The sequence below is a fragment of the Nycticebus coucang genome, chromosome 11 (genome assembly GCF_027406575.1).
Source record: "Nycticebus coucang isolate mNycCou1 chromosome 11, mNycCou1.pri, whole genome shotgun sequence".
Taxonomy (NCBI): Eukaryota; Metazoa; Chordata; class Mammalia; order Primates; family Lorisidae; genus Nycticebus; species Nycticebus coucang.
In genome coordinates, this window is record NC_069790.1 from 60,402,362 (window position 1) to 60,423,461 (window position 21,100).

The 21,100-nt window shown below is 40.4% G+C and overlaps 1 protein-coding gene and 1 pseudogene across 1 annotated transcript in view; one reads left to right on the top strand and one right to left on the bottom strand.

Annotated features, from left to right (window-relative positions):
- The window catches only part of CDK14 (cyclin dependent kinase 14), a 535,950-nt gene that overhangs the window by 393,795 nt on the left and 121,055 nt on the right, over window positions 1-21,100 (bottom strand). The window lies entirely within an intron of this gene.
- On the top strand, window positions 5,139-12,135 carry LOC128560222 (single-pass membrane and coiled-coil domain-containing protein 1-like; annotated as a pseudogene).

Sequence of the window (21,100 nt, forward strand, 5' to 3'; positions counted from 1 at the left end):
TGCCTGCTTTATTCTGCTTTCCATTTGCCTGGAGTATAGATGACCATCCCTTCACCTTGAGTCTATGTATGTCTCTTAATGTAAGATGCAATTCTTGAATGCAGCAGATATCTGCCTTGTGTTTTTTTATCTAGTCAGCCAACCTGTGCCTCTTTAGAGAACAATTTAAAGCATTCACATTAATTGAGAATACTGACAAGCCTTTCGAGAGTCCGGTGGACATTTTTAATCCTTTTGAGACTGTGGAAGTTAGAATTAGATCAAAATTTTCTGGGTGGGTTTAGTTTTGTGGTGGAGGATTACGCTGGTCTTTATGGAGGATAGGTCTGAGAATATCCTGGAGAGCTGGTTTAGTTATGGAAAATTTCTTCAACATGTGAATGTCATTAAAGTATTTCATTTCTCCATCAGAAATGAAACTCAGTTTAGCTGGGTACAGGATCCTGCGTTGAAAGTTATTTTGTTTTAGGAGATTAAAAGTCAATGACCATCCTCTTCTAGCTTTAAAGCTTTTAGCAGAGAGCTCTGTAGTTATTCTAATATTCTTCCCCTTGTAGGTGATGGTTTTCTTTCATCTGGCTGCTTTCAGAATTTTCTCCTTCATATTAACTTTAGTGAAATTGATTATGATGTGTCTGGGGGATGTCCTATTTGGGTTGAGTCGTTCTGGAGTTCTGAAACTGCTATCTGTATTTTAGAATCTCTTGGCATGTCTGGAAAGTTCTCCTTCATAATATCATGGAGAAGAGACTCTGTGCCTTGTGAAGCCACTTCGTCACTTTCGGGGATCCCTATAAGAAGAATATTGGTTTTCTTCGAATCATCCCAGAGCTCTCTGAGAGAGTGATCTGTTTTTGCCCTCCATTTCTCTTCCTCTTTGAGAGTTTGGAAGTGTTCAAAAGCTTTGTCTTCAATGTCGGAAATCCTTTCTTCTGCTTGCTCCACTCTGTTACTGAGGGATTCTACTGTGTTTTTCAGGTCTTTGTGGGATGCAACTTCTTGACTCAATGTGTCAAAATGTTTTGTCATTTGGTCTTTGAAGTCGTTGAATTCTTGCGATATCTTTTGGGTTACTGCTTGGAATTCTAATTCGATCTTATTTGCTATCCAGATTCTGAATTCAGTTTCTGACATCTCAGCTATTTGTTTATGCATGGGATCTTGTGCTGTTTCTGCCCCATTTATCCTTGGAGGAATTCATCTACTCTGATTATTCATATTGCCAGAGTTTTTCTGTTGATTTCGCCTCATGATTGTTTTTCACCCTTGCCTCTGGCCATCCTCAGAGTTGGGGAGGTGTCTCTCCAAGATTAGACCCCAGCAGGATCACTCTTTTGTTACTGGATCTTTGTAGGGAGTGACCCTGTGTAGTTTCTCTGGGGCTGCCCCAGCCAGGGAGTTCTGGTTGTGGAAGCAGCTCCCAAGTGACACACCCGGATCCAGCAACAGGGTGGAGGGTGGTGCACATGGTTCTGGGAGTGCGTGGTGCCCAGTGACTTTGGCACAGAGAGCCCAAGGCTCCAGCTGTCTCTGGCTAGGAGAAGGGCTCCATGCAGAGTCAGGAAGGGCTATGGAAGGCATGGGGCTACCAGAGTCCCTGGACAGACGATCAGGCCGGTGTGGAGGCAGGGAAGGTTCAGAACGGAGGGTGCTTTGTTGTGCGGCTCCTGCAGTTCCTGGTCAGGGCGCGTGGAGGCCCGGCAAGGGAGAGTCGTGGGTCGGGGGTCACAGCACAGGTCATACAGAGGTCTGGGCGGGCGCCCATCGAGGTCACAGCATAGCTCTTATGAGGTCCGGGTGGGCGCTGATTGCAGTCGCGGCGCAGCTCTTACGGAGGTCCTGACAGTGCCTCAATCAGAAGTTGGCATCATTTTGGACATGAATCTCATCGAAACGGATGGCCGGACCACAGCCCGGGCAAGAGGAGGTGGCCCAGGGCTTGTGGGTGCGGGGAAGGGGAGTGGAGAGCGAGGCGGCCGGGAGGCAGTGGACTGTTGCGCGGCGGCGGCACACAGGTCCGCAGGCTCTGCGGTCACGAAGGGCTGGGTCTCCACAAAGCCTCGGGCGCACTCCCTGGCTGGTCCCCCAGATGTGGCTTTGTCTCTGCAATCTCGACGGCCCGGGATCCCTCCTCTTCTACATGTATTTTTAAAAGTTAACTGTAAAACGGCCTCCGGCAGGTCCTTTAGGAAGTTTTCTGAAGACGTTGTTACAGGAAACGACAACCCGATTCATGTCATTGGCCCCTGAAGACCTTCCACAGGGACGAGATGTAGAGGTGGAAGTCAGTGATATCGATGACCTTGATCTTGTGTAGCCCCAGGTTACTGTGTGTTAGTTTTTAACAAAATTTTTTTAATTGAAAAAATTACATAGAACAAAGTTTATAGAATAAGGATAGAAAGAAAGAAAATAATTCTGTACAGCTATAAACGGTTTTAAGCTAAGGACTATTACAAAAGAGTCAAATGTTTTAAAAAATTGAAAAGTTTATGAAGTTAAAAAGTTATAGTAAGTTACGGGTAACTTATTGCTGGAAAAAAATATCATAAGTTCCAGGTAGCCTACACGTTTAGTGTTTTAAAAGTCTGCAGTAGAGCACACTAATGTCCTAGGCCTTCACGTGCGCTCACCACTCAGACTCACCCAGAGGAACTTCCACTTTTGTAAGCTCCATTCATGGTGAGTGTCCTGTATCTTTTGTACTATATTTTTACTCTATCTTTTCTATGTTTAGGTATGTTTAGATACACAAATACTTACCATTGTGTTACAGTTGCCCACAGTACTTAGCACAGTAACAAACCATACAGGTGTGTGGCCTAGGACAAAAAGGCTGTCCCACTCAGCCTAGATGTGCAGTAGGCTACTCCAGGTAGGCTGTGTATGTGCACTCGGCAATATGCTCACTATGATAAAACAGCCGAGTGATGCTTTTCTCAGAATGTGTACACAGACACACACATACACGCACACAGTATTGCCCTCTGTGCCTTGGTAGGAGGGGTAAGAGAAGCAGGGGGAGAAGGTGAGAAAAGCAAGAATTACCAGCGGAAGTAGGGCTCTGCACCTGTAGCACAGCGGTTAGAGCTCCAGACACATACACCAGAGCTGGCAGGTTCAAACCTGGCCTGGGCCTGCCAAACAACAACGAAAACTACAAAAAATAGCCAGGCGTTGTGGTGGGCATCTGTAGTCCCGGCTACTTGGAAGGCTGAGGCAGGAGAATTGCTTAAGCCTAAGAGTTGGAGGTTGCTGTGAGCTGTGATGCCACAGTACTCTACTGAGGGTGACATAGTAAGACTGTGTCTCAAAAAAAAAAAAAAAAAGGGAAGTACTTGCAGAATAACAGGACCACTTCATATTAACCCTGCAACATTAAAAGTTAACAGCACACTTTGGCTCTCACCATTCATTCTCAGGCTCTCTGCCATCTACTGCTCCTATCAAGGGCAAGCATAAACATCTTTGTTTCAGCTTCCTTCTAGCCATTATCTCTTCTCTCCTGCTGGTCTTCCTCTCTTTGTACTGGATCCTTCCCTGCAAACACCCCAGCATCATCTTGACACGTTCTCCATTGACATCAATTCTTCCATCCCCATCTGCCACCCTCAGCAACGCTTAACAACCAATTCTCAGGGCTCTACCTAGATATGCCAATCCTGGCAAATTCGTCTGGTCATCATCTGCTTTGTCCACAATGGACTTAATCTAACATCCATCACTTTCATTCTCTCTAGTCAATTTCTGTCTCTCAAAAACACAGTTGTATGACAAATTAGACGACTCCTCTGATGCCTTCATCCCCTTCCCTTCCAGTCTTGTCCCCTATAGCCCTCATTAGTCACCTCAAAAACATAGTTGTATGACAAATTAGACGACTCCTCTGATGCCTTCATCCCCTTCCCTTCTAGTCTTGTCCCCTACAGCCCTCATTAGTCACCTGAAGCTTCCTCCTCCTCTTCTCACTCATGTCTAACCACTGGGCTGTGTCCTGAGCCCACTCTTCTGGCTACACACACTGATAGATTATCGTATCCACTTCTGTGATTTTAAAGACCATCTATTCAGGGGTAAGTCTCTGCTTTTTCCTACTAGCCTCAATACCTCCTTAAGTACTAGCCTCATGCATCTGGCTGCCAACTAGACAGCTTGAATCAGTCACTAACAGGTGTCCCACAGAATCTTTGATTTCCCTTAGATCTGGCCCCAGACCTGCTGTTATTCCCACATTACATCACATTTCAGTAAGAGCTAAACAAATGAAACCTACAAGTTGGCCCTGATTCCTCTTTTCTCTTATCCCCTGGATCAAAACCCAGCAGTAAGTTCCACTAGTAATGCCATCAAAAGATAGTCAGCTGCCATTTACATTTTCCCCATTTTCATGCTATCATCCTCACTTAAACTACCAACACCTTTCTTCCAGCCTAGTAATAACCCAAATGCAAAGTAGTCTATTAAAACGTACGTTGCAAACAAAATACCAAACATACAAAACATCTTGCTTCTTCCCAATTACTTCAATGCCTTCCCATTGCTCTTGTACTGAAATTGCAGCTTTCTACACACAAGGCCATACTTTACCTGACCACCCTGCATCTCAATCTCTATACTTCAGTTTCCAGCCTCACTTGCTTCTTACTAATCTTCAATCAAGTCAATCTGTATGCATGACATCTTGCATTGTTTTAAAAAACTAAATTTATTGGGGGAAGGAGCAAGATGGCGGCTGAGTAACAGCTTCCTTGCAACTGGGCACGGTGAGACTGGAGAGAGAAGACTCCAGGCATCTGTGGCTGGTAGGATCTGCCCAGAAACATCCCTTTGGGGACACAGAGAGTCAGTGAGAGACTTCTGGACCCCATGAGGAGGACAAAAGCAGTGGAAAATGGGCAAGTGGTTACGTGTGTTCGTTCAGTCTAATCCCACCGGCAGCTGTAAGTACAGCAGCAGTGAGACTGCAAACTGGAAAGGCCTTACCTGTGAGCTGTTTTGTTTTGCTTCGTTTTGTTTTTTGGACTTGGCACTCAATTGAACTACCTTGGGAGAACTTGGGCAAGAGTGTGGAGGACTTTAAGCATTGTCTAGGGCCCCAGACTGAGCTGCTGAGCCTACGGAGCTAATACTGTTCGGCTATGGGCCACATGGAGCCACTGTGAGAGAACTGCCCTGACAAGCTCCGCTCTCAGGGTCACACAGCAAGGATCGGGTTGGAGTGAGTAATCTAGTGACTGAGCAGCCTAAAGGCGGGGACTGAGACACCTTATAGCCCTGGTCCTCAGGGGCACAGAGTGAGACCGGTTTTGGCACACTGGGTAAGTGGACAGCCACTTCAAGAGTGATCCCAGCAACAAGCACTTTCCTAGGAAAGTTTGTTTAAACAAGGTTAGCAGTTTAAAATGCCTTTTAAGCGGGCTAAGAGAGATTTAGGTTCTCCACTCTGCGGGGTTTGAGAATTCAGCAGAGGTCTCCAATCTCCATCTTGTACAGGCATATCAGCACTGTGATTAACATCTCATACCCCAGAAGATCACCTGTTGCCCAGACAATACTCAGCAAGAGATATATACTGCTTTGTTTTTGTTTTTCTTTTTAATTTCAACATTTTCCCTCTAGATTTTTCCTTCTTTTTTCTTTCTTTTCTTTCTTCATTTTTCTAGTTTAGATATAATTTTCCATTGTTGCCTTCTTTAACAATTAGAACTTCATTCTTCTAGGGTTTCCACCCCTATTATTTACTTTTTTCCCCCAATTTTATCCTGTAAAGTTTTTTGTTAGCTTATTTTGATTGATTTATAGCATTTTTGTCTTTCCACTTTACTTGGTGGAGGTGGGTTACTATGTCTGAACAAGCTGGCAAAGAGCTGTTGACCTCAAGGGAACCACCCAACCCAGCACCCCCAGAGGTTGGGGGTCTTGAAGGTTGAGTCAAACTACACTACTGTATACCTATATTGCTCCTGTCTCCCACTATCAGTGCCTCTCTTCTTTTTGTAAATATTCCTTTTTACTCACCCCATTTCTTTTCACTTTTTTCTTTTCTTTTCTTTCTTTCTTCTTTTTTTTTTTTTTAAATCTTTTTTCCCTTTTTGCTCTTCAATCTTCTCATCCTTCTGGTCCTGTACCAAAAGGACTCATCAAAACCCTAGGCCAGAGACACAGTAACTCAAGAGCAAGAGGAAATCAAAGGAAAATTAGGGCAAGAAAACAGATTAAAGAAAACACTCATGAGGAAGAATCAGCCGAAAAATCTTGGCCACATGAAAAACCAGTCCAGAGCAACCCCTCCAAGGAACCATGAGGTAGCTACTACAGAGGATTCTACCTATAAAGAAATGTTAGAAATGACAGAAAGAGAATTTACAATACAGATGATGAAAACAATGAAGGAAATGATGGAAACAGTGAAGGAAACTGCTAATAAAGTGGAAAATAACCAAAAGGTAATCCAAAAACAGAATCAAATAAGAGATGAACAATATGAAGAATATGGTAAGGATATAGCAGAGTTGAAGGAACTGAAGCGGTCAATTAGGGAACTTAAAGATGAAATAGAACGTATCGACGACAGATTAGACCATGCAGTAGAAAGAATCTCAGAGGTAGAGGACAAAGCTCTTGAGATAACTCAGATAGTTAAAGAGGCAGAAAAGAAAAGAGAGAAAGGAGAACACTGATTGACAAAATTATGGGACGTTATGAAGCATTCAAACATATAAATTATAGGTATCCCAGAAGGGAAAGAAGAATGCCCCAGGGGAATGGAAGCCATACTAGAGAAAATCATAAATGAAAATTTCCATAATATCACCAAAGATTCTGACACACTCCTTTCAGAGGGATATTGGAATCCAGGTCGCCTCAACTCTAACCGAGCTTCCCCAAACACATTGTGATAAACCTCTCCAAAATCAAGACAAAAGACTCTGCAAACTGCCAGGAGTAAGCACCAGTTGACCTATAGGGGCAAATATATCAGGACTGCAGATGTCTCTAATGAAACTTGTCAAGCAAGAAGACAATGGTCATCTACATTTTATCTACTTAAACAGAACAATTCCCAGCCCAGAATTCTATATCCTGCTAAGCTAAGCTTTAAAATTGACAAAGAAATCAAATAATTTACTGCTATGCAAACACTGAGGAAATTCACCACAAGACCAGCTCAACAGGAAATACTTCAACCTGTTCTGCACATTGACCATCACAATGGATCAATAGCAAAGTAAGAACTCAGAAATTAAAGGACAGAACCTAATTTCCACAATGATACAAAAGATAAAACTAAGCAATGGATTCTCACAAAGTAAGATGAATAGAAGACTACCACATTTATCAATTATCTCAATAAGTGTTAATGGTTTAAATCCCCTACAGAAGAGATATAGATTGGCTGACTGAATTAAAAACCATAAGCCATCGATTTGCTGACTGCAAGAAACACACCCAGCTTCAAAAGACAAATTAGAACTCCGAGTTAAGAGTTGGAAGACAATTTTTCAGGCAAATGGAATTCAGAAGAAAAGAGGGGCTGCAATCTTATTTTCAAATACATGTGGATTTAAAGCAACAAAGTCAAAAAGGACAAAGATGGTCACTTTATATTGGTCAAGGTAAAAATACAACAAGAAGACGTTTCAATTCTAAATATCTATGCACCCAATTTAAATGCTCCCAGATTCTTTTTTTTTTTATTGTTGGGGATTCATTGAGGGTACAATAAGCCAGGTTACACTGATTGCAATTGTTAGGTAAAGTCCCTCTTGCAATCATGTCTTGCCCCCATAAAGTGTGACACACACCAAGGCCCCACCCCCATCCCTCTGTCCCTCTTTCTGCTTCCCCCGCCCTGCTCCCAGATTCTTAAAACAGAACTTACTCAGTCTGAGCAATATGATATCCTATAACATCATAATAACAGGGGACTTTCACACTCCTCCTACTGCCCTGGATGGATGCTCTAAACAGAAATTAAGCAAAGATACAAGGGACTTAAATGAGACACTAGAACATCTGTGTCTGATGGACACACATGGAACACTCCATCACAAAGATAAAGAATATACATTCTTCTCATCACCCCATGGAACATTCTCCAAAATTGATCATATCCTAGGACAAAAAAACAAACCTGAACAGAATCAAAAGAATTGAAATTTTACCTTGTACCTTCTCAGACCACAAGGTACTAAAGGTTGAACCCAACTCCAACAAAAATGTTCAACCCCACACAAAGGAATGGAAATTAAACAACCTTCTGTTGAATGACAGTTGGGTGCAGGACAAAATAAAACAGGAAATCATTAACTTCCTTGAATATAACAACAATGAAGACACAAGCTACCAAAATCTGTGGGATACTGCAAAAGCAGTTTTGAGAGGAAAATTCATCGCTTTAGATGCCTACATTTGAAAAACAGAAAGAGAGCACATCGACAAACTCACAAACCATATTATGGAAGTGGAAAAAGAAGAAAAATCTAAGCCTAAACTCAGGAGAAGAAATATCCAAAATTAAATCAGAGATCAATGAAATTGAAAACAAAAGAATCAGTCAGAAAATTAATGAAACAAGAAGTTGGTTTTTTGAAAAAAAAAAAAATAATAATAATAAAATAAAATAGATAAACCTTTGGCCAGACTAACCAGAGATAGAAAAGAAAAATCTCTTGTAACCTTAATCAGAAATGTTCAAGGGGAAATAACAACTGATGCCACAGAGATACAAGACATCATCTCTGAATACTACCAGAAACTCTATGTCCAAAAATTGACAATGTGAAGGAAATGGATCAACATTTGGAATCACACCCTTTCCCTAGATGTAGCCACAAAGAAATAGAGCTCCTGAACAGACCAATTTCAAGCACTGAGATCAAAGAATTACAACAAAAAAAGCTTCCAACCAGAAATTGCCCTGGTCCAGATGGCTTCACACCAGAATTCTATCAAACCTTCAAGGAAGAGCTTATTACCATACTGCAGAAGTTATTCCAAAAAATTGAGGAGGAAGGGATCTTCCCCAATACATTCTACGAAGCAAACATCACCCTGATACCAAAACCAGGAAAAGACCCAACTAAAAAGGAGAATTTCAGACCAATTTCACTACTGAATATAGATGCAAAAATTCTGAACAAAATCCTAGCCAATAGATTATACCTTATCATCAAAAAAGTTAAACATCATGATCAAGTAGGTTTCATTGCAGGAATGCAACACTGGTTTAACATACGTGGGTCCATAAACGTTATTCATCATATTAACAGAAGCAAAAACAAAGACCATATGATCCTCTCAATAGATGCAGAAAAAGCATTTGATAAAATCCAGCATCCTTTTCTAATTAGAACACTGAAGAATATAGGCGTAGGTGGCACATTTCTTAGACTGATTGAAGCTATCTATGACAAACCCACAGCTAATATTTTACTGAATGGAGTAAAACTGAAAGCTTTTCCTTTCAGAACTGGAACCAGACAAGGTTGTCCTCTGTCACCATCACTATTCAATATAGTGTTGGAAGTTCTAGTCAATACAATTTTCAAACTCTCCCTCTTTGCTGACGACATGATCTTATACTTAGAGAACCCCAAAGATTCAACCACAAGACTCCTGGAAGTCATCAAAAAATACAGTAATGTCTCAGGATATACAATCAATGTCTACAATGTCAGTAACCTTTGTATATGCCAATAACAGCCAAGATGAGAAGCTAATTAAGGACACAACTCCCTTCACCTTAGTTTCAAAGAAAATGAAATACCTAGAAATATACATAACAGAAGAGGTGAAGGACCGCTATAAAGAAAATTATGAAACCCTAAAAAAGTAAACAGCAGAGGATATTAACAAATGGAAGAACATACCATGCTCATAGCTGGGAAGAATAAACACGGTTAAAATGTCTATACTTCCCAAAGCAATCTACCAATTCAATGCTATCCCTATTAAAATACCAACAGCATACTTTCAAGACTTGGAAAAAATGATTCTGCATTTTGTATGGAACCAGAAAAAAATATGTATAGCTAAGGTTGTACTTAGTAATAAAAACAAAGCCGGGGGCATCAGTATACCAGATTTTAAGCTGTACTATAAAGCCAGAGTGGTCAAGACAGCATGGTAATGGCACAAAAATAGAGATATAGACATTTGGAATAGAATAGAAAACCAGGAAATGAAATTAACATCTTACAACCACCTAATCTTCGAAAAACCAAACAAGAACATACCTTGGGGGAAAGACTCCCTGTTCAATACATAGTGCTGGGAAAATTGGATATCCACATGTAAAAGAGTGAAACTGGACCCGCACCTTTCTCCATTCACAAAAATTGATTCAATATGGATAAAAGACCTAAATTTAAGGCATGAAATGGTAAAAATCCTCAAAGAAAGCACAGGAAAAACACTGGAAGATATTGGCCTGGGGAAAGGATTCATGAAGAATAAGGCCATGGCAATTGCAACAACAACAAAAATAAATGAGACTTAATTAATCTGAAAAGCTTCTGTACAGCTAAGGAGACAACAATCAAAGCAAATAGACAACCTACACAATGGGAAAGGATATTTGCATATTTTGAATCAGACAAAAGCTTGATAACTAGAATCTATAGATAACTCAAATTAATCCTCATGAAAAAAGCCAAAAACCCCATATGTCAATGGGCAAGACACATGAATAGAACCTTCTCTAAAGAAGTCAGATGAATCTCTAACAGACCTATGAACAAATGCTCATCATCCCTAATTATTAGAGAAATGCAAATCAATATCACTCTGAGATACCATCTAACCCCAGCGAGAATGGCCCACATCACAAAATCTAAAAGCTGCAGATGCTGGCATGGATGTGGAGAGAAGGGAACACTTTTACACTGCTGGTGCGACTGCAAACTAATACAATCTTTTTGGAAGGAAGTATGGAGAACCCTCAAAGAACTCCAGCTAGACCTCCCATTTGATCCTGTAATCCCATTACTGGGCAGGTCTGGGGAAGGTTCCTCCCATGAGACTCCAAAACTTTACCAGATGGTGAAGCCAGTTTGAGAAGTTTCTATGGACATATCGTAGTCATGGAACTAGTCCCACCTGGTTCAACTCTGTCACTAGCAAAATGATGAGTTGTTTTTCAGCTGGAAGCAAACCCTCAGGTTCTAAGTCACAAATATGCACAGACAGGGGCTCACTGTGTTGCCCAGGCTGGATTCAAACTTCTGGTCCCAAGCAATTCTTACCTCAGCCTCCTGAAGTACTGGGATTACAGTACTTCTGTCACAGTTCTGTCACCACTGAGCGCCATGGCATGCACCTATAGTTGCAGCTACTCAGGAGACTGAAGTGAGAATATCACTTGAGCCTAGGAGTTTGAGTCCAGCATGAGCAACACAGCAAGAACCCATCTCTTAAAGAAAAAAAGAAGGGGAAATATGAAGGGAGAATCTGTCAATTTTGCCTTTGACACTAGAAAAAGAAGGGTCATTGGAGCTAGATCTTAAGCAGAAAGTAGACCACAAACTCCAAGCTTTAGAAGTACAGTTAAAGAACTGGACATCACCAAGGATAATCTGACACAAAAATTTGGACATCCTAGTAAGACTCTGGCGATCCAAGCAGCCTGAGATGAGATGCGGACAGCAGTTCTGGCTCTCAAGTTCATTCCAATGGAATTGAATGTTTTATACAGCTATACCATTCAAGTATTTAACTATTTGCACACTTATGTGCTTGAAAAGCTGCAGACCTGGTGAGAGGTCTTCCCACCTTAGCCTCTTGCTTAGTCAAGAACAAGCACATTAGAGTTGTGTGGAAGTCTGTCCAGGGGGAGTGTGGGCTGCAAGGAGGTATCATAGCACTCTGTACCTTCTTCATTGCACGTGGGAACAAGGCAGGGCACTCTGCTGCTAAAGTATACAGATGTACATCAGGGACATCGTGTTCCTGATGACTGACATGGTGAGGAACCCGGCTTCACAGCATGGCTTGCTGAGGGCTGTTCAGATCACCGAAAAGGGGAAAGCAGTGAGAACCCCTGAAGAGCAAAAGTCATCCCTGAAAGAGTTGACATCTGTCACCCTACAAACTACCCAGGGATTTCAACTTCTAGTCATTTATCACGTGAGGTGATGTTAAAGAAATTATGACAATTTGATATAATAGATAATTTCTGTATCACCATGTAAAAAATGAAGAAGCTCTTTGTGTCATGATATGAAGTTATCACCAAGATGTATTGTTGCTTTAAATATTTACTTCCAAGATGTATTTGTAAGTGGAAAAGGGGGCAAAAAACAAATATGTATATGGTGCATATTAGTTTATATATCCATAAACAACTTCTACAGAGATACATAAGAAAGTCATATTAGTCATCATAGGAAAGAAAACTAAGAGGCCACAGGGCAGATATAAGAGAAAGTCTTTTCACTGTTAGTTCATTTTGCACATTTTGAATTTTGAACCATGTGAATGTATTACCTAGTATAAAACAAATAAGCAATAAAAAACACCTAAAAAAAAAAGAAAAAGAAAAAAAGACAACTTCTTGCTTTAGTTTTTTCTCATGGCACCTTTGTCTTATGGCAAACAAATCTTACTTTGTAAACCTGTATCTTACTCTTGCTTTGTAAACATATCTTTCTCTTCCTCAATAAACTTTAAAAAAGAAAAAAAAAATCCTTTTATCATAAGGACACTTGTACTAGACTGTTTATTGCAGCTCAATTTACAATCGCCTAAATGTGGAAACAGCCTAAATGCCCACCAACCCAGGAATAGATTAACAAGCTGTGGTATATGTACACCATGGAATACTATTCAGCCATTTAAAAAAATGGAGACTTTACAGCCTTTGTATTATCCTGGATGGAAATGGAACACATTATTCTTAGTAAAGCATCCCAAGAATGGAGAAGCATGAATCCTATGTACTCAATTCTGATATGAGGAAAATCAGTGACAATTTATGACATGGTGGGGGTGGGGGAAGGGGGGAGCAGAGAGAGGGAAGGAGGGAGGGGGGTGGGGTCTCGGTGTGTGATACACCTTGTAGGGGCAAGGCACGACTGTAAAAGGGACTTTACCTAACAAATGCAATCAGTGTAACCTGGTTTCTTGTACCCTCAATGAATACCCAACAATAAAAATAATATATTCTGTATTTACAAAAAAAAACAAAACTGAATTTATGTGACAATCATAGCTTTGTTCTCAGAGAACACCTGAGAACAATAAGTATCGTTGATTAATATGTCTTTCAAAGTAATTTCTAGGTAGACATATTAAATTACATATGCTGAACTAGAGATACTCGGCATTATACAATTTCCTCTAATTGTTTCCATCTTATTCTCAGGCCATTTACTTGTAAAAATTCTCATAATAAAGCTTCAGAAAGACAGTGACCTTTTGACCATGAAACTATATGAAGACAAACACCAAGAGATTGGTGACAGATTTCATCACCACCAACGAGTCTGTTAGTCACTGTCAGAACAGTTTCCTCACAAGGCAATTGGGTAAATTGGTTTTAAAATGTTAAGATCATTAGCACTGTTATGTAATATGTACCCAAAGCTTCCATCCTTAAAGAAATCTGAAAAGTAAGTCAATTTATAAAAGGTGTGCAGGTTTTCTTTATTTTCATAACAAAACCAAATTTAACCAAAATGGTTGAGTCTACTTTTAAGCCCTTCTTGAAAACTCTTACCAGCTTCCTTGCCAGGGGGTTACCAGCTTCATTAAGGGCTACTTAACCTTATATATTTTTGAAGCCATACTTCAATGATTGACAAAACTTCTATACTACTCAGACTGGTTGGTACTTTATCCAACAATAAATCAAGACCAATGCCATGCTGTCTTATCCAGACTACACTCTACTCACATCAATCAAACACAGAATCACAACACCAACTCCACTGCATTGTCTAACTGTGATATTAAGGTTCATTTTCATTTTCTAACTAGAAACAAGGTCTTGAAGGCAGAAACTAAGCCTCATAATTCTTGTTGTGCACCTAAATGAGTGGTTTCATCTTTGAAAACACATTAAAATCCCTGGGAAACCTAAAAATCAGATCTCTGTACCTCAGCCTCAAAGATTCTGATTCAGCACAGCTGGGTTATGCATTTATAAATGCTCCCAATGTTCCCCCAAGGGACTCTGATGTGCAGATATGTTCTACAGTCACAAACCAGTGCCTGTGCGTGGTGTTCGCATTACAACCACTGTTTGACTGATGGCATCACAAACTGTAGAAATGAGGCTTGTTTCCACTATCAATCAACTATTAGTTGGAAGTCTCCCATCTTCATAGAACATGAACGAGATTTAAACAGAATGAGCCCAGGAGACGACAGGAGGCAGAGCTGAAGCCACACTCAGACCTCGTGATTCTGACTCCCCAACCTCAGACAGAAGACCAGGGCTAAGGGAGTCAAGGGCTAAGTGGTGACAATAGTGGGTGACAAGGTGAGGGCTGGGGTCAGGTGTGTAGAGGGCTGCTAGTATGAGAAGAGACCATGCAGACACCACTGGAGTCCTGGAAACATCCTTCAAAGCCATGCCCATGTGACCCTTCTCAGCTCCACGGGGCCACTCCTGGCACAGTAACCCACAACACTGAGCGACTTCCTCAGAAAGACCTTCTTTAAAGCTTTTTATATAAGCTCCTCTGCATGCCCTACGTTCTTAGGCTGAATCATTTTTTATGAAACCTGATCTCCGGTTTGTGTTTAAGCTAATGCAGGGCAAAGTACGTCCCACACTGCATACCACTTTCAAACATACGGGTGTAGTTTATCTTCAGTGATGCTTCACAATTTAGCAATATACTAATTCTTTTCATCCTGAGCAATATTTTAAAAATACAAACTTATTCAAGGGATTTTCAGGTTATTTTTCTTTTAAACATGCTTATCTTCTTTAACTGTCAGGTTATTTTGCTGTGTATATAAAGTAGCTTTAAAAAAAAAAAATGAAAATGGCCATTTCTAATGCAAATTCCTTGCTGAAGTTGATGAGTTACCGAGGAACCCCAGGTCTTTGAGTTAATTCTAAGTATTCCATTTTATGGTCAGCTTTGTGCAGACACTATTAATTCGACTTCTGGTTTTACATAACATGAGGATACAGGACACGGGAAAACTGCATCGATCAGCTCAGTGCCCAGTAACAAGTGTTCTCATTAGGTTCTCTCATGTGTAACCTTCCCCTGGTCCACTGCATCAGTGGGGAGTGTGGCGAGCAGCCAGGGAGCAGGGACGAAGGTGACTGTCAGGAAGGAGCACGGGGTCAATGGAATCAGACCGGGAACTGCAGGGCCTCAGGGATCTGAACTCAGATCAGCCCATCCTTCATTCAGCAGACAAGTGGGTGGGAAACTCAGCCAGACACTGCTGTCACTAGCAAGACTCATGCTGCAGAGCCAGACAGACAGGATAGAGAGATATGGAGAATGCAGTAGTATTAGATTATAATAGCTTTAAGAATAGTGACCTAACTTAATGGGGAAAAAAAACACAAAATGAATAAAGAATTCAATGAGAAGCTAAAGAGATTAGTAGAAGGAAATTAAGTGCCTCCTGATTCAGAGGAATGCAGATTCAAGTGACATGAAAGAATTACTTAAGAGCAGAGACTTAGAAGCCTCCAGTTGTCACACCTACTATACAGAATGGTGCCAGGTGTCCTTAACTGGATGTGGGGGGCGGGGATGCTGCTGGCCCCATGTTGTGGTCCTCCACCAGGACCCAGATCTCCCGACTCAATGTAACAAGGCCACTCCTCCTGAGATACAAACTCTAAATCACTCTGGGTGACAAGGACTTGGGAATGTTTAGTTTAAATGGAGACACAATGATTTTACATCAAACCTACGGTATTAAAACCTTTGGAGGTGCACAGCACCTATGGCTCAATGGGTAGGATGCAGGCCCTATATATCAAGGGTGGTGTGTTCAAACCCAGCCCCAGCCAAACTGCAACAAAAAAATAGCCAGGCGTTGTGGTGGGCACCTATAGTCCCAGCTACTCGGGAGGCTGAGGCAAGAGAATCGCCTAAGCCCAGGAGTTGGAGGTTGCTGTGAGCTGTGTGATGCCACGGCACTCTACCATGAGCGATAAAGTGAGATTCTGTCTCTACAGAAAAAAAAAAAAAAACCTTTGGAGTTAAGTTTAAGGTTCAATATGTGATCGCTTGGACAGGGTTCAATATTTAGTTAATTAAGCATGTTTAAGATAGTTAAGACAGGGTGGCGCCTGTGGCTCAAGGAGTAGGGTGCCGGTCCCATATGCCAGAGGTGGTGGGTTCAAACCCAGCCCCGGCCAAAAACCAAAAAAAAAAAAAGATAGTTAAGACAGTTTGATATATCAATCAACTACTCTTGTAATTTCAATTTATTTTAAATGTGTGATTTTAAGTTGAAAGGTAGATGCGAATTTTACTAGATTTCCACCAGCACTGGAATGCTTAAGATGAACTACATTCATAAATTTTGTTTTATTAGGTTTATAAGAATAGTTCATGCATATGGAGAAGTTCTAGCTGTTAGATCAAGGCATTTGAATGCTTAAAAGGAACCAAATACATTCAATTTATAAATGCAGTTTAAAAGTGTTTATGGGAATTAAATTAACTAGGTCAGTAATTGGAACTGATTAAGGCTATTTAGTTTGTGTTCCTCTAAACCAGTGGTTCTCAACCTTCCTAACGTCGCAACCCTTTAATACAATTCCTCATGTTGTGGTGACCCCCAACCATAAAATTATTTTCATCACATTTTGTATTAAAGGGTCACGGCATTAGGAAGGCTGAGAACTTCTGCCCTAAACCCTAACCATGACCAAGCAGAATAATGTCCTTCCAACTTCTCCCCATAGTCCACTTATCCACTGGCAGGAGACAGGCTGGCTGTGCACAGGACCCCTACTTTTAATCCTTCAAAAGTCCATCTCCCCTCACCTCCTACTCCCACAGGAACAGTGTGTTTTTCTCGACCCTCACCTTTATGCTCGGAGTCTACTAGCTCTCAATGCTAGATAAAAAGAAATCAAGTATGCAAATGAGTTGAAAACTTACATCCACACAAAAACAGGTACAAGAACGTTTTCAACAATTTCATTCACAATGGCCCAACCTTGGAAGCAACCACGATGTCTACCAATAAATAGATGGATAAACAAACTGTGGTACATCCATACAATGGAATATTATTCCATAATAAAAAGAAATGAGATATCAGTCCACAAAATGACATGCTGAAACTTTAAATGCAAATTGCTGAGTGTAGGAAGCCAATTTGAAAAGGCTACATATACTCTAGGGTTCCAAATCTATCACACTCTGGAAAAGGCAAATCTATAAAGACAAAAGGAAGGGCAGTGGTTGACCAGTGTTGGGTTTAGGGGGTGTGAACAGATGGAGGGCAGGGAATTTGGAAGGCGGGGGAACTATGCTGTATGACGTAGTAATGATGGGTATATGACATGCATTTGTCAAAACACAAACAGTTACACAACACAAGGGAACCCTCATGGAAACTATGGACTTTAGTTAAGCACAGGTATCAATATTTGTTCTTCAGTTGTAACAAATGTACCGAAATAATACAAGACCTTAATAAAAAAGGGAACTGTGTCCTCCCAGGAGAAATGAGTAAAGGGGAAATGCTAGACCTTCCACTCAATTTTTATGTCACCCTACTCTAAAAACTAAGATGAATTAATAAAAATGTACACACACACACAACTTGTTTAAAGAAAAAAAAATTTAATTCAAAATAACTTAAAAATTAGAAATTAAGCTTTATTTTTACTCTCCCCCAACCTTGCTTGCCTTCCTACGAGAAATGGCTTCTCCACAAAGATGGCTAACAGGGCCAGGGATACTGAGCTCTTAAAATATAAATTAATGCTCTATTCAAGAATTCCATCAAAGAGAGTGGACTAATAGCCTACAAAGTTTCTTTGGTTGCTAAATTATAGCAGTTAAGAGCATCTCTCTACATTATTAGAGGCCAAACTCATAGATATCCACATACAATTCACTCCAACAGCTGGAATTAATTGGCATCCTTGCTCTGGAAGAATTTCTCTGGAAGGAATTTTTCTAAGATAGCTGTGATGGCAAAAGCAATTTCTTGAAATTTCTACCCTGATGACTAAGCCTCTAATTTAAAAAATGAAACTGCTAGGAGTTTTGACTAAGAGAGGCATAACTACCCATACTCGTGGGGTCATTTTTACATTAATCCTCAAAGAATCCTTTCCAAAACATTTGTAAAATTTGTAAACAATGATAGAATTATATTACAGAAATAATGTGAATCAGAATTAGTCATCTTAGCAAAAGACCTTATTAAAAATAATTCACATTTCCCAGATCCCTAATATTCACGTTCATGCTACCTGAAAAATTATGTTAGTAAGGACTGTATTTGCTATTATTTGCACAACAAGCTATTTTTTAAAAAAGGCTATCCAAAAAAATTTAGCTGAAAATAATCACTTCCAAGACAATAGTTTATATACATTTCATATTGTTTTCTAGCTCTGAAGAAGTCTCTTAAGGGTTTATTTGAATTTAATTCTTAGAAATAATTATACCATAATTTGAGTGGTTTTCACAGGCATTAAGAGGTGATTTGTATATAAATACAATAAGGCCATATATCATCTTCATTATCTTTTCCTGAGGGGTCCTACCAGCGACCTTTACAAATCTCAGTGGCTAAGCTGAGCCATCTTCTGCTAAATTACTAGGAGCCAACCCAAGTCAGAGGCTCGCCTACATATAAATATCATCACAGACCCACATTTCAGCTGGTGATTCCAACGTTCAGACTATAGAAAAACCATCTCCTTCTCCCAACTACTGTGAAACTCAAGTCATTTCAGGTAGGTATGTAAGCTTCAGTTATGTATATAATTTCTTTGTGATAGGCCTGAAGTGATTCAAATGTTAATTTGTCCATGAATCCTGAACTGAAGCCAAAATTTCAACAGTGTAGACTGTACAAGGAAAAGTAGCCTTTCATGATTTCTTGAGGAGAATTTAATTGCTTGCTTGAGCCAACGAGGGCAATAAATTGCAAATCTATTAAAACAACTTAATCAGTTGAAATATTGCCAGCAAAGGGAAATTCAGTTGAAATAATTTGAAGTATTGCCAGCAAAGGGAATATTGCCATCTTACTCTAAACTATTATTATTTTTATTACTGTTTTAAATTGTTTTATCATCATTATGTCAATCATCACCATATTGTTATCACCACCATGTATGTTCCTTAGACTATTAACAAAAAGGATTTATTTTATAGCACTTGACAATTTCATAAATCCAGTAGATCATTACAATATACCCACAGAACAAAATGGCAAAGTACATCATTTCTCCACCCTCTTTCAAAAATACCTTTAAAAAACCCCACGTTCATAAAGAAACCCGAGTTACTTTGTCAAGTAACTTGTCCAGGGCTGCAGGGTACTAATGAGGGGCAGGGGCTTGGAACCAGTTCTCACTTGACATCCACATTCTTTCTGCTGCTCAATGCCCCCTTTCATTAGCTGCTGTTCCATTGAGATTTAAGAGAATAGAAGTAGAATTACTGATTCCCTCGTTGACTCACAGCTCCCCTGAAGGCAACTGTTGCCAAAACTATTTTGGTACTGTTCCCTAAAAACACCATGTTGATTCTACAAGGGCCCTTGAATACAGACACTTCCTCCACTCCATCACTGACTGTGGCTCGGGGTACCTTCCAGTCTTCTCCTGAAGCTTGTTTTTTTCTCCCCTTTCATGGGGATAATGCCAGCAGCTACACCTCAGAGGACAGTTGTGTGGATCACACATGTAATCCACGTAAAGCAGGAAGTCGAGTATCTCACTCAGAGTCCATGCAGAATCCACATTTTCTAGCTGTCTATCAAGGTTAGGACCAATCTCCCAAACTGCAGCTGTAGGCACACCTACATCTGTTAATTTAAGCCTTCCCTGACAAATCCCAACTCACAGCAATCTTCATTCACTTCAAATTCCTTTTGTATTTATGAAAGACTGTGTACTACTTGCCAACATATAGCCACAAATTGTTGTGTACTTCCTTCACAAAATTTTGTATTATTGTTCAAAGAGCAGTAATTCTTACCTTCTATTTATTTTTATTTCTCAAACATATGGAAAGTACCTACTATGTGCTATCTGTACTGAAATATCGTGCACTCAAACTATCTGGAAGTGTGCGCTCTCTCTCTGTTCTCTAATCCCATGCCACAGCAGCGGTAACCAGCGTACCAGGATGTGGAGTTTGGCTCTCAGTATGTCCACTCCTCACAAGAACCTGCTCTGGGAAGACAGCATTGTTGCTGCCTTATTAGAAGAAAGATTAAACAATCTGTCCAAGTCCCCAAACCTCCTGAGTGCCAGGACTCTGGGTGGGGACAAGGTTTGGCTGATCCAAACCTACCCACTTTTTCCTACTATGACTTCTTATAGGGATTTTGCCTGTACCTGTCGCTTTTCTAATCTGATCACATTAATTTACACCACCCAGGTAAAAGTGAAAAAGCCCAACAGGGCCTCTCCTCTCCGTGCTGGCAGCCTTTGTTCAAGGAGAAAAGTATATCCAAGCTGCATAATGTAGCCAAAGAGAACAGAACTGTTTTCTGAACTCAGAAACCTGTACTCAGAACTGTTTTCTCTACCTCAATCTTCCCTTCCCAGATAGTTTGAAGTATTCAATGGGAGATGTTTTTTCAAAACAGTAAAACTATTCTACTTAGAATGCCTCAGGAAAATCGCAATCAACTATTCTTTAATTATTTCTGAAGACAAAGAGCAAACACACTTCCTTTGGGGTCAAAGAATAAGCCATGAGGAAAAAATGATCTGATAACTCAGCACTAATACAAGAAAAATTTAAGACTCATGAATGCTAAATTTAAGAACATGAGTTTTGAGTCTTAATGAATGATAACATCTAGAAGCAGTGGGATGGGGCTCAGTAACCCCGCAGTCCTCTCCAAAGCCACCATGAAGAGGGTGGGACAGTGGGTAGGCAGAAGTCTCCAGAAGGCTACACGGAGCTGA